The sequence below is a fragment of the Schistocerca gregaria genome, chromosome 3, assembly GCF_023897955.1.
Source record: "Schistocerca gregaria isolate iqSchGreg1 chromosome 3, iqSchGreg1.2, whole genome shotgun sequence".
NCBI lineage: Eukaryota > Metazoa > Arthropoda > Insecta > Orthoptera > Acrididae > Schistocerca > Schistocerca gregaria.
Genome location: NC_064922.1, coordinates 372,607,916 through 372,618,495, shown reverse-complemented (window position 1 = coordinate 372,618,495; position 10,580 = coordinate 372,607,916).

The following is a 10,580-nucleotide window of genomic DNA, read 5'->3' as shown; positions in this document are numbered from 1 at the left end:
GAGACAGACACACAGAACAGTCGGCCAACAAAGCGGTCCTAGAAGGGTTCCGTTTTTACAGACTGAGGCATGGAACCCTAAAAACTGTGTGATCATTACGCTACCACCGTTGTGTGTCTCACTGAAATGTTATGCGAATAGGACAGTAGAGTTAGGACGAGTTAGAGGCATACAAACAGTAATTTTTTCCTCGCTTATTACACGAATGGGACAGGACACAAAATAGATAACACTGATTCGAAATACGCCACGTACTGTAAAATAACAGCGTACGGTGTGTGTGTGCGTGTATATGTGTGTGTGTGTGTGTGTGTGTGTGTGTGTGTGTGTGTGTGTGTGTACACGTGGCTGTGTGTGTGTGTGTGTGTGAGTGTAAGTATTTTGCAATGTTTCATAATACGCTGAAAAGCCAAGAAACTGGTACACCTGCTTGATATCGTGTAGGCGCGAGCTCACAGAAGTGCCGTAACACGGCGTGGCGTGGGCTCGATTAAAGTCTGACGTAGTGCTGGAGGGAACGGACACCATGAATCCTCCAGGGTGTCCATAAATCCGTAAGACTGCGAGGGGGTGGAGATCTCTTCTGAACAGCACGTTGCCAGGCATCCCGGATATGCTCAATAATGTTCATGTCTGGGGAGTATGGTGGCCAGCGGAAGTGTTTAAACTAAGAAAAGTGTACCTGGAGCCACTCTGTAGCAATTCTGGGCGCGTGGGGTGTCGCATTGTCCTACTGGAAGGGCCCACTTGAACGAAGATGGACATGGAAGGATGCAAGTGACCAGACAGGATGCTTACGTAAATGTCACCTGTCACAGTCGTATCTAGACGTATCAGGGGTCCCTTATTACTCCAACTGCACACGCCCCACACCATTAGAGAGCCTCCACCAGCATGAACAGTCTCCTCCTGCTGACAAGCAGGGTCGATGGATACATGAGGTTGTCTCCATACCAGTACATGTCTATCCACTCGAAACAATTTGAAACGAGACTCGTCCCACCAGGCAACGTTATTCCAGTCATCAACAGTCCAACGTCGGTGCTGACGGGCGCAGGCGAGGCCTAAACCTTTGTGTCAAGCGTACACGAGTAGGCCTTCGGGTCGGAAAGCCCATATCGATGATTTTTCGTTGAATTGTTCGCACGCTGACACTTGCCCCAATCATTGAAATCTGCATCAATTTGCGGAAGGGTTGCATTTCTCTCACGTTCAACGATTCTCTTCAGTCGCCGTTGATGCCGTTCTTACAGGGGTTTTTTTTTGCGGCCGTAGCGATGTTGGAGATTTGATGTTTTACCGGATTTCTGATATTCCTGATACGCTCATGAAATGTCGTACGGGAAAATCTCCATTTCATTGCTACCTCGCAGATGCTATATTCCATCGCTCGTGCACCGACTGTAACACCATGTTCAACTCACTTAAATTTTGATAACCTGCCATTGTAGCAGTAGTAGCCGATCTAACTACTGCGCCAGACACTTCTTGTCTTATACAGGCGTTACCGACGTCAGCGCCGTATTCTATCTGTTTACATATCTCTGTATTTGAGTACGCATGCCTATACCAGTTTCTTTCGGGCTTCAGTGTAATTAAGCTACCATAATCTGGGAATATTACAGTACGGATTCGAAGAAATTTACCACTGCCCTCAGATTCTTTCATCATCATCGATCCTCGTGATACCATGTCGTATGCACTGCTTTGGTTCAAGTTTTGCAATACAAAACGCCTTGATGAGTTTGTGATCATTACTCAGATTCCTAAACTTCAACCAGTTGGAGCCTCCACGACAGAAAGATGTCATAAAAATGGCTGCACAAACTGTGGCGAGTGAAACGGAATAATTCCAAATTGAGTTAGCAGCAGAATCGTTCACATAAGACACTACTAAATTAAGAAAAAGAAACAGTACATTACTCTCACACGTGAAGCGGCAATGGAATACGGTAAAACCATTGTGAAAAAGCCAAAAGAGGACCAAGGATTGAAATGTCGTCCAAATTAGGGTCTAAATTTAAGTAAAAATTGAAATTAGAAAATTTTAGTGCTCAGTTGAAGGCTTAGTGGTGGTCATCAAACAGTGTCATTTCGCGGGCTTTTAATTTCGGCTGCTCGCCTTGGTGCGATGTGTGGCAGCCGAGGTCGGCGTCCTTTGTCTGGAATAATATTTGCATTCGTGGCCCGCTGCACGCATGTTCCCGCCAGGCTGTCACTTTCACCGCGCAGGGCGTTGTACACAGTGCACCCCGCTGCTTGTTTACGCTCACGTCGGATCCAGTTTTGTTCAAGGTCAGTTTGATAGCATTAGCTTCACTTCCGTGACAACCTCTATCGCCACATTGTACTGTTCTCCAAGAAGCAATAATGTCAGCATTCAAATGCCTCATTAAAATCTTGAATTCTTGCCTCGATAGCCGTACTTAACTCATTGCGTCACATAGTGTTCTTTGTTATGTACAAGTCACGAAAGTTTCAGTACATCTTAAGGAGTCTACATTATCCAACATTATTGAAAACGTTTATGTCTTCACTCACAAAAATTTCAGTACATTTTAAGGAGTCTATATTTCCCAACATTATTGGAAACGTCTACTGTCTTCAGCAGCGTCAGTGAATATATGGTTCATGATTGTCAATCACTTGAAGAATAAGAACTGAGGTGAGGGAGAGTTAGCTACCACTATTTTCCGTTTATTTAGAGGTATCAATGAAACAGAGAAAACTTTTTAAAAATACAGAAAATAACCCAATTTCGAGGAAGACGAGGAAAAGGAATGAGAGAAGATTAATAATAATGAAACAATAGTGGAGCAAAGTCAAATCCGGATGTCCTTAAAATTATAAGGAAAAGGGTATGGATATTCAATTGTACCTTAGTTAGAAAAAGAGAGCTTTTACTCCTCGTATTGGGAACGACAACAGAGGCGGAGAAAAGAAACTAATTGCTCCCCGTTTTCTTCAGCGTCTACAGCATTTCAGTTCGAAAGTATCCGAGGTGCAGACAGTTCCATTGACTGAATATATATAGCGTGTAAAACTTGGTACGTGAGAGCGATAAAAGACATGTTAAGGATCATGCTTAATATTTTTTTGCCGTACTGTAGTAACGCGACAATAAAATAAACTTTACGTTCTGCTCAATAAATATTAATTTTTGAGGTTATTTTATTATTGCATCAGCTGGCAACGTAAATCTTACTATCATAATCGGTAACACTTCAGGCCTTTAAAATATGTTACTTTCGAATCCGTTTTCTGTTTTAAACGAACAACTTCAATTCAAAGACAAACATTTCTTTGAGATTTTCGATGATCTGCTTCAGAGTGTTCACTCTTCTGTCCTTCGTTTTTAAAATTATTAACGCTTTTAAGAAATATTTTATCTTTACTTTGTAATTTTATTTCAGCAAACATCATTTTATGACTATCTGTTTTAGAATGTTTGCTTATGTGCTTTTAGACTGCATATTGCTAATTCACATCGTTTTATTTTTGACACTACGGCTCACAATATTATAATTTTAAATTCCTTCCATTTTCATTATTTTTATTTGTTTATAAGACTGGCATGCAACTTAAGTAATTGCAATGCCTATTTAAAAATTGACACACGTAATTAATAATAATAACAAAAAAGAAATGCAATCTACATACGAACTTCATAGACAATATTTCATAAATATGCACAACTGCTTCGTATCGTATCAGTGCAGCATGTCAGGTAAAGATTATTGCAGCCTACTCATTGAAAATCATTCCAGTAAAGATATGTTGCTGCTCAATAGTACATCGTTTGACAAGACAGTCTTTGCCATTCTACATTCGCAACAACTTTGTTTGAAAGAAGCCTGCTGCCGCATCTTTGCACTGGCGTTTATCTTCACCATTGCAACTACTAGTTTGCCTATCGACTTTACAACTTCAATGGAAAGAAACCTGCTGCCTCATCTTTGGAATGGCGTCCAACTTCACCATGGCAACTAGTGATTCCAAGTGGTTCACTAACAGGCCTTGAGAGGGAAACTCATGTTCTCTCAAAACGAAGTTCATTTATCGTACATTTAAAAAAATTTTGACGCTTCTTAATTGACAATAGCTGATAAATAAGCTAAGTTTAGTGTGTGTTTGTTTTTATTTCTTGACAATGTTCTTTTAACTAATAAATTTTACATTGTTATTCGACTTATAACTCATTGGTTAGTAATTACATCATACCGTCAGAAGTGGGTGGAGCCTACATTATATATAGTAAGACGTGCACTGGTTTCTCCAGTAGTGATTCTCTAGGAGAAGGACGTTATTACTCATTGGTAATTCATCGTTTTATAGCTTTATAACTATGTATTTTCTTTAATGTATGTAGCCCTCTAATTAAAGCTTTGTCTACGACTTGTAGGTCTGAAGATGACCACAGTAGAGGTCGAAACCGGTCACCGTACTAAATAAATTGTGATCAAGACTGTTTTTAATAATAGACATTTTAAATATGTATTTTTGAGTGACGTTTCGTTACCTTGCCCAGCAAGAAAACAGTGGTAAGTCACGTGCATTCATTTTGCAAGCATGCAGTGTTAAGTACCCAAGAATGTATTTTAAGTATAAAATTTTGGACAGAATTTAAGATTTTAAAAAGCTGTCATTCTAGAAATGTTTGTAAACAAAGACATATAAACTGAAAAATAACAATGGATGTAGGTGAAATATTTGTGAGATATTATTGAAAATTTACTACGAAATTTCTCCAGACAACCAACTTGTCCCTTACCATTGTTTACAGCGTAGGTCTTCAACCGGGAATTATGTGTAAACTGTGTTGATATGGTATTAAGCAACTGAGGAGAGGGGTTCAGGGCTCGTTCGTTTTTAGAATAACTTTATTCAGGATTTTAATTTACGTGTCCTTGCATCGACGCTATCATTTGACCTATGGACCAGTTTCTACTTTATGTGACCATCTGCACTTAGTATTTATCTTCTGTTTTTTATCTATTATATGGCTTTTGATAAAAAAAATCTCCCTATGACTTTACGTCCTTAGTACCGTCAAATAATTTTAACTTATTGTATTCCAGCTTTGGCACTTTTTCCTAAGAAAACTCTTGCTAAAAATAACGTACGTTTTTAGACCCTTTCTTTCAACAAGACGTGGTGAATTATCTGTAGAAGTTTCTAAATAACATTCTTAAAGGTAACGCTTCGTAACTCACGGTGAACGAACGCCATCTACCGTGGTCAACGCACACTTGCCACAGTCCTGATGATCCCAGGCTTTCAGTCCTATGTATGTGGCCCCACGATGTAGAGCGACGCTTCCAGCATGTTTACCATTTGACAGATTGTACTGCCTTGTAATCATTGAACCACATTAGGCGTCCCCCCACGGAAATTACTTTGCATCCTTTTTCGTTGCTTTACTTTGTACATGAAAATAACCGTTTGCAGTTTTTGCTTTTTCAAAATGCATTTCGCTTATTTCAAGGGTGCCGGATGTCATGCTTTTAACACATGAGGGGAGCATATATTTGCTTCGGCTATTTTTCTTGTGCATTGCGAGGGCAGTTTATTTTTGCGGATTTTTTATCATCGATATCCATAACTTGCTCATCAACATTTAGCGCTAAGTCTAGTTTTTAATTTTCATAATTTCGTCCAATTCCGAAGGTAGGGTCAAAATTCTCTAGTTCCATGGTATTTTAATGTACGAAAATCTGAAGATGTCCTGAGTTACGCTAAACGCGTGTCATTAACGAATAAATAAAGAGTAATATCAACATTGCAAGCAAGACTATTTTCTTCTCCTCATTCTACATACTGGTTGTTGTATCACGCCATCGAGTGGAAACCTTTAAAGACACATGTGACGCCATACTCTGTATGAAGACTTTCCTTTTTGATGTTCTGAAGAGGGGCTGTGCCCGAAACGGGTCGATGAATAAAAGTTTTTGTAGTTAGTTCCATGTGTCATGGAACATTTGCACGATAAATCGTAAGGCGTGGAATGAGTCATTTACATTCATACTGAAAATTCTTACGACCACCTTGAGCCGTAGTCAAGTTTGTTGTTTTGAAGAGCGCGCCGCAGCACGTAGTGTAAAGCAGTCGCCCTCCGTTTCTGGCGGTGGAGTCGCTGTAGCAAATCGCAGCTTTGGTGTCTCACTCTGGTGGAAAAGGAGAAAAGTTGCCTCTTCACGTGCATTTAACGGGCGCTATGAGCTCCGCAGTCGGTCAGTCTGTCAGTCTAGTGAGTTGGTCAGCCGGCTCAGTGTGGGGCAGTCAGTGTCTGTCTGTCTGTCGGTCTGCCGTACGATAAGGTCAGTAAGTCCGAGGCAGTTGGTGAGCCAGGGCAGTCTGTCAGTCTGGGCTAGTCTGGTCAGTTGGTCAGCCAAGTTGTCTGGGTCTGTCTCTCGTCCGCATTGGTGAGGCGGTTAGTGTCTGTCGGTCGTCCAGAGTGGTAGTATGTGTTAGGCCGCCAGTCTGCTCGAGTTTGCTCAGGCAATTGGCATTGGCGGTTGGATCGATCCGCTGATCGATCGCGTACTGGGACACAAGATGACTTGTCCGCCTGCAGCGTCGGCGTATGTGAAGTCACCACGTGAGTCCAGTGTCCGAGCCGTATAGCGAGGCGTAGTGGCTTCGTGGCCGGCACGAGAGCAACAGGAGTCAACCCACGACATCGGTCTGGCCGGGGTGAGGTGCGACGCTTTGAGACAGTAAATCGGCGCGCCTTCCTGCGTCCGTTGAAGTGGTTGGGAGCGGACGGTCTGGGAGAGCATTTTGGTGGTGCTGCGCCAGGTCTTCGCCAGAAACCGCAGTTTATTAGAAGTTAGTGATTGGGGATTTGTTGTTTCAATTACTTGTTAAATTCTACTTGTTTTCTTGGTGAGGTCACCAGTCGCTTTGTTTTGGGGTCGTCCCACCATTCTTCTCCGTTAGCCCAAACGCGGGAAGGTGGTTATTATGAATTGGGTCGTCCGTTTTTCCCTTGTCGAATTGGGGAGGTTTAGAACAATCTGCGGTTCGGGTTGTTTAGTATCCCCCCCTGTCAATCTGCCATACATTAATAGCTGCCAATTCCTGAAATATGTTTCTATCTTGCTCATCATCTTGCGAGGTAGTATATGTGTAATGTAGAGCATGTTGTACATTATTTTATGTAAGTCTGCATTTTATGGGTTTTATTTAAGTAGTCATTTTAGGTTATAAACTTGCCACCCTTCCACCGTAAGTCCTTTTCAAAAATTGCACTTTCGGTGGCAAATAATTTGAGGGTTGTACCATTTCCATTCCTCTTACGGGGTGCATAGTTTACATGTCTGAATGAGTTGAAAATTTTTTGTTTAAATTAATCTGGCGTGTTGCAGATTTACACCATTGTTGTTGTGAGCGGTCATGACTACGGCTGTGTTGAAAAGGAGCAGGCAAGCTTCTCAGCCCGAAGGCTCCTACTGTTAATATTGTTCTTGCCTCTAAATAAAAGTGCAACTTGATATTTCGAGGGTGCTTTTCTGCTTATAGTTGGAAATCTGTTTTGAAAAGGCTTTTGGAAATAAAATTCACGTTTGTTAAATTGTGACTTGATATTTCGAGTGAGCTTTTCTGCTTATAGTTGTAAATCTGTTTTGAAAAGGCTTTTGGAAATAAATTCACATTTGTTAAAGGTAATTTTCCATCAGTTATTTCCTGGCAACTACTTCCACGCTCATCTAGTGTGATTAAATGTGTCAATGTTCTCGATGAATCGACAGTAAATAAAGTAAATTCTTTAAGAAAAGATTTTGAAAGTAAATTCACGGTTCACACCATTTGCATATTACAATAACAAATTCTCCCACAGCAGGTGAACAGTTATTCTAGTGGCCAATTCAACAGCGTCATACGTCTCCTCAAATTTTGCTGTGTGGCTTGCCCTGAGAGGTCTTCCGGCAGCTGGATTGGTCCGCACGCCGCTCACAGCTGTGTGTGTTCTGCACACGCCACAAGGTCCTGAAGGGCTGAACCAGATGGCGCCGGGACGTCTGCACCTCCCACCAGCCGCCTCCTGGTCTGCTGAGGCCGTACCGTTACCCACGGCGGCCAAATTAAGTCGCATTGTGTGCTAATCCGTGGCGCTCGCCACTGCACGCATCATGTATAAACATCAGCGGGCGCGTGACGTGGCGTGGCGCGCTGCCGTCCCGCAGACACCCGTCACACAACTCCTGATCCGCCGCGCGCTGCAGCCGCTATTCCATCTCAGGAGGCGCCGGGGGAAGGCTGGGATTCAGCAAAACAGGCAGACGGGACTGACACTGAAAATAACCTCTACAGCATTCCGCCAGGAAATCCGCAGTCGTGCAAATCTTCCTATCAGAAGAGGAATGGAGCATACGAAAAAGGAATGGAACATACGAACACCACTAGTGGAAGATCTCGTCGTCACTCTAGAAATGTTAGAAAACAAAGACTTATCTAAACTGAAAAATGGCAATGGATGTAAGTGAAATATCTTATTTATGAGATATTATTGAAAATTTACTGCGTCAAAATTACAGACCAATATCCTTAACTTCGGTTTTTTGCAGGATTCTCAAACATATTCTCAGTTCGAATATAATGGATTTCCTTGAGACAGAGAAGTTGCTGTCCATGCATCAGCACGGCTCTAAAAAGCATCGCTCCTGCGATACGCAACTCGCCCCTTTCTTCACATGATATCTTGCGAACCATGGATGCAGGGTATCAGACGAATGCCATATTCCTTGACTTCCGGAAAGCGTTTGACTCGGTGCCCCACTGCAGACTCATAACTAAGGTACGAGAATATGGGATTGGTTCCCAAGTATGTGAGTGGCTCGAAGACTTCTTAAGTAATAGAACCCAGTGAGTGTTGATCGGAGGTGAGGGTATCATTTGAAGTGCCCCAGGGAAGTGTGGTAGGTCCGCTGTAGTTTTCTATCTATATAAATGATCTTTGGGATAGGGTGGATAGCAATGTGCGGCTGTTTGCTTATGATGCTGTGGTGTACGGGAAGGTGTCGTCGTTGAGTGACTCTAGGAGGATACAAGATGACTTGGACAGGGTTTGTGATTGCTGTAAAGAATGGCAGCTAAATCTAAATATAGATAAATGTAAAGTAATGGAGATGAATAGGAAAAAGAATCCTGTAATGCTTAAATACTCCATTAGTAGTGTAGCGCTTGACACAGTCACGTCGATTAAATATTTGGGCGTAACATTGCAGAGCGATATGAAGTGGGACAAGCATGTAATGACAGCTGTGGGGAAGGCGGATAGTCGTCTTCGGTTCATTGGTAGAATTTTGGGAAGATGTGGATCATCTGTAAAGGAGACCGCTTATAAAACACTAATACGACCTATTCTTGAATACTGCTCAGGCGTTTGGGATCCCTATCAGGTAGAATTGAGGGAGGACATAGAAGCAATTCAGAGGAGGGCTGCTAGATTTGTTACTGGCAGGTTTGATCATCATGCGAGTGTTACGGAAATGCTTCAGGATCTCGGGTGGGAGTCTCTAGAGGAAAGGAGGCGTTCTTTTCGTGAATCACTACTGAGGAAATTTAGAAGACCAGCGTTTGAGGCTGACTGCAGTACAATTTTACTGCCGGCAACTTACATTTCACGGAAAGACCACAAAGATAGGAGAGATTAGGGCTCGTACAGAGGCATATAGGCAGTCATTTTTCCCTCGTTGTGTTTGGGAGTGGAACAGGGAGAGAAGATGCTAGTTGTGATACGAGGTACCCTCCGCCACGCACCGTATAGTGGATTGCGGAGTATGTATGTAGATGTAGATGATGTGACGCTGGCCTTTATTCCAAAACGAGTGTGGTATTCCATACTTTTCCCTGGTCCAAAAATATTATAACATCCAGTATATGAGTGAGGTTTAACAACGGGTGTTTCCCTAGTCATATACACGAAAGCAGGGACGTCAGAAACTTCAGAGTGAAATAATAATGAGCGATCTCAACCATTAATTATTCCAGTGCACTCTACATACTTTACGTTTGGGGTTGTTTTTAACAGATTTGAGAAAGTTAGGTTACTTCCTACCACTCAGTCCTCATATCGACAACCCACAGTATTATCGCTGACGTTATAAAGAACGAAGGAAAGCAAATTTAATGCTGAAGTACTTTAATTAATGTGACATTGCTTCTGCATATCCACTACTCACCATTAAAATTGGTACACGAAGAAGAAATGCAGATGATAAACGGGTATTCATTGGACAAATATATTATACTAGAACTGACATGTGATTACATTTTCACGCAATTTGGGTGCATAGATCCTGAGAAATCAGTACCGAGAACAACCACCTCGGGCCATAATAACGGCCTTGATACGCCTGGGAATTGAGTCAAACAGAGCTTGGATGACGTGTACAGGTACAGCTACCCATGCAGCTTCAACATGATACCACAGTTCATCAAGAATAATGACTGGCGTATTGTGACGAGCCAGTTGCTCGGCCACCATTGACCAGACGTTTTCAATTGGTGAGAGATCTGGAGAATGTGCTGGCCAGGGCAACAGTCGAACATTTTCCGTATCCACAAAGGCCCTGCTG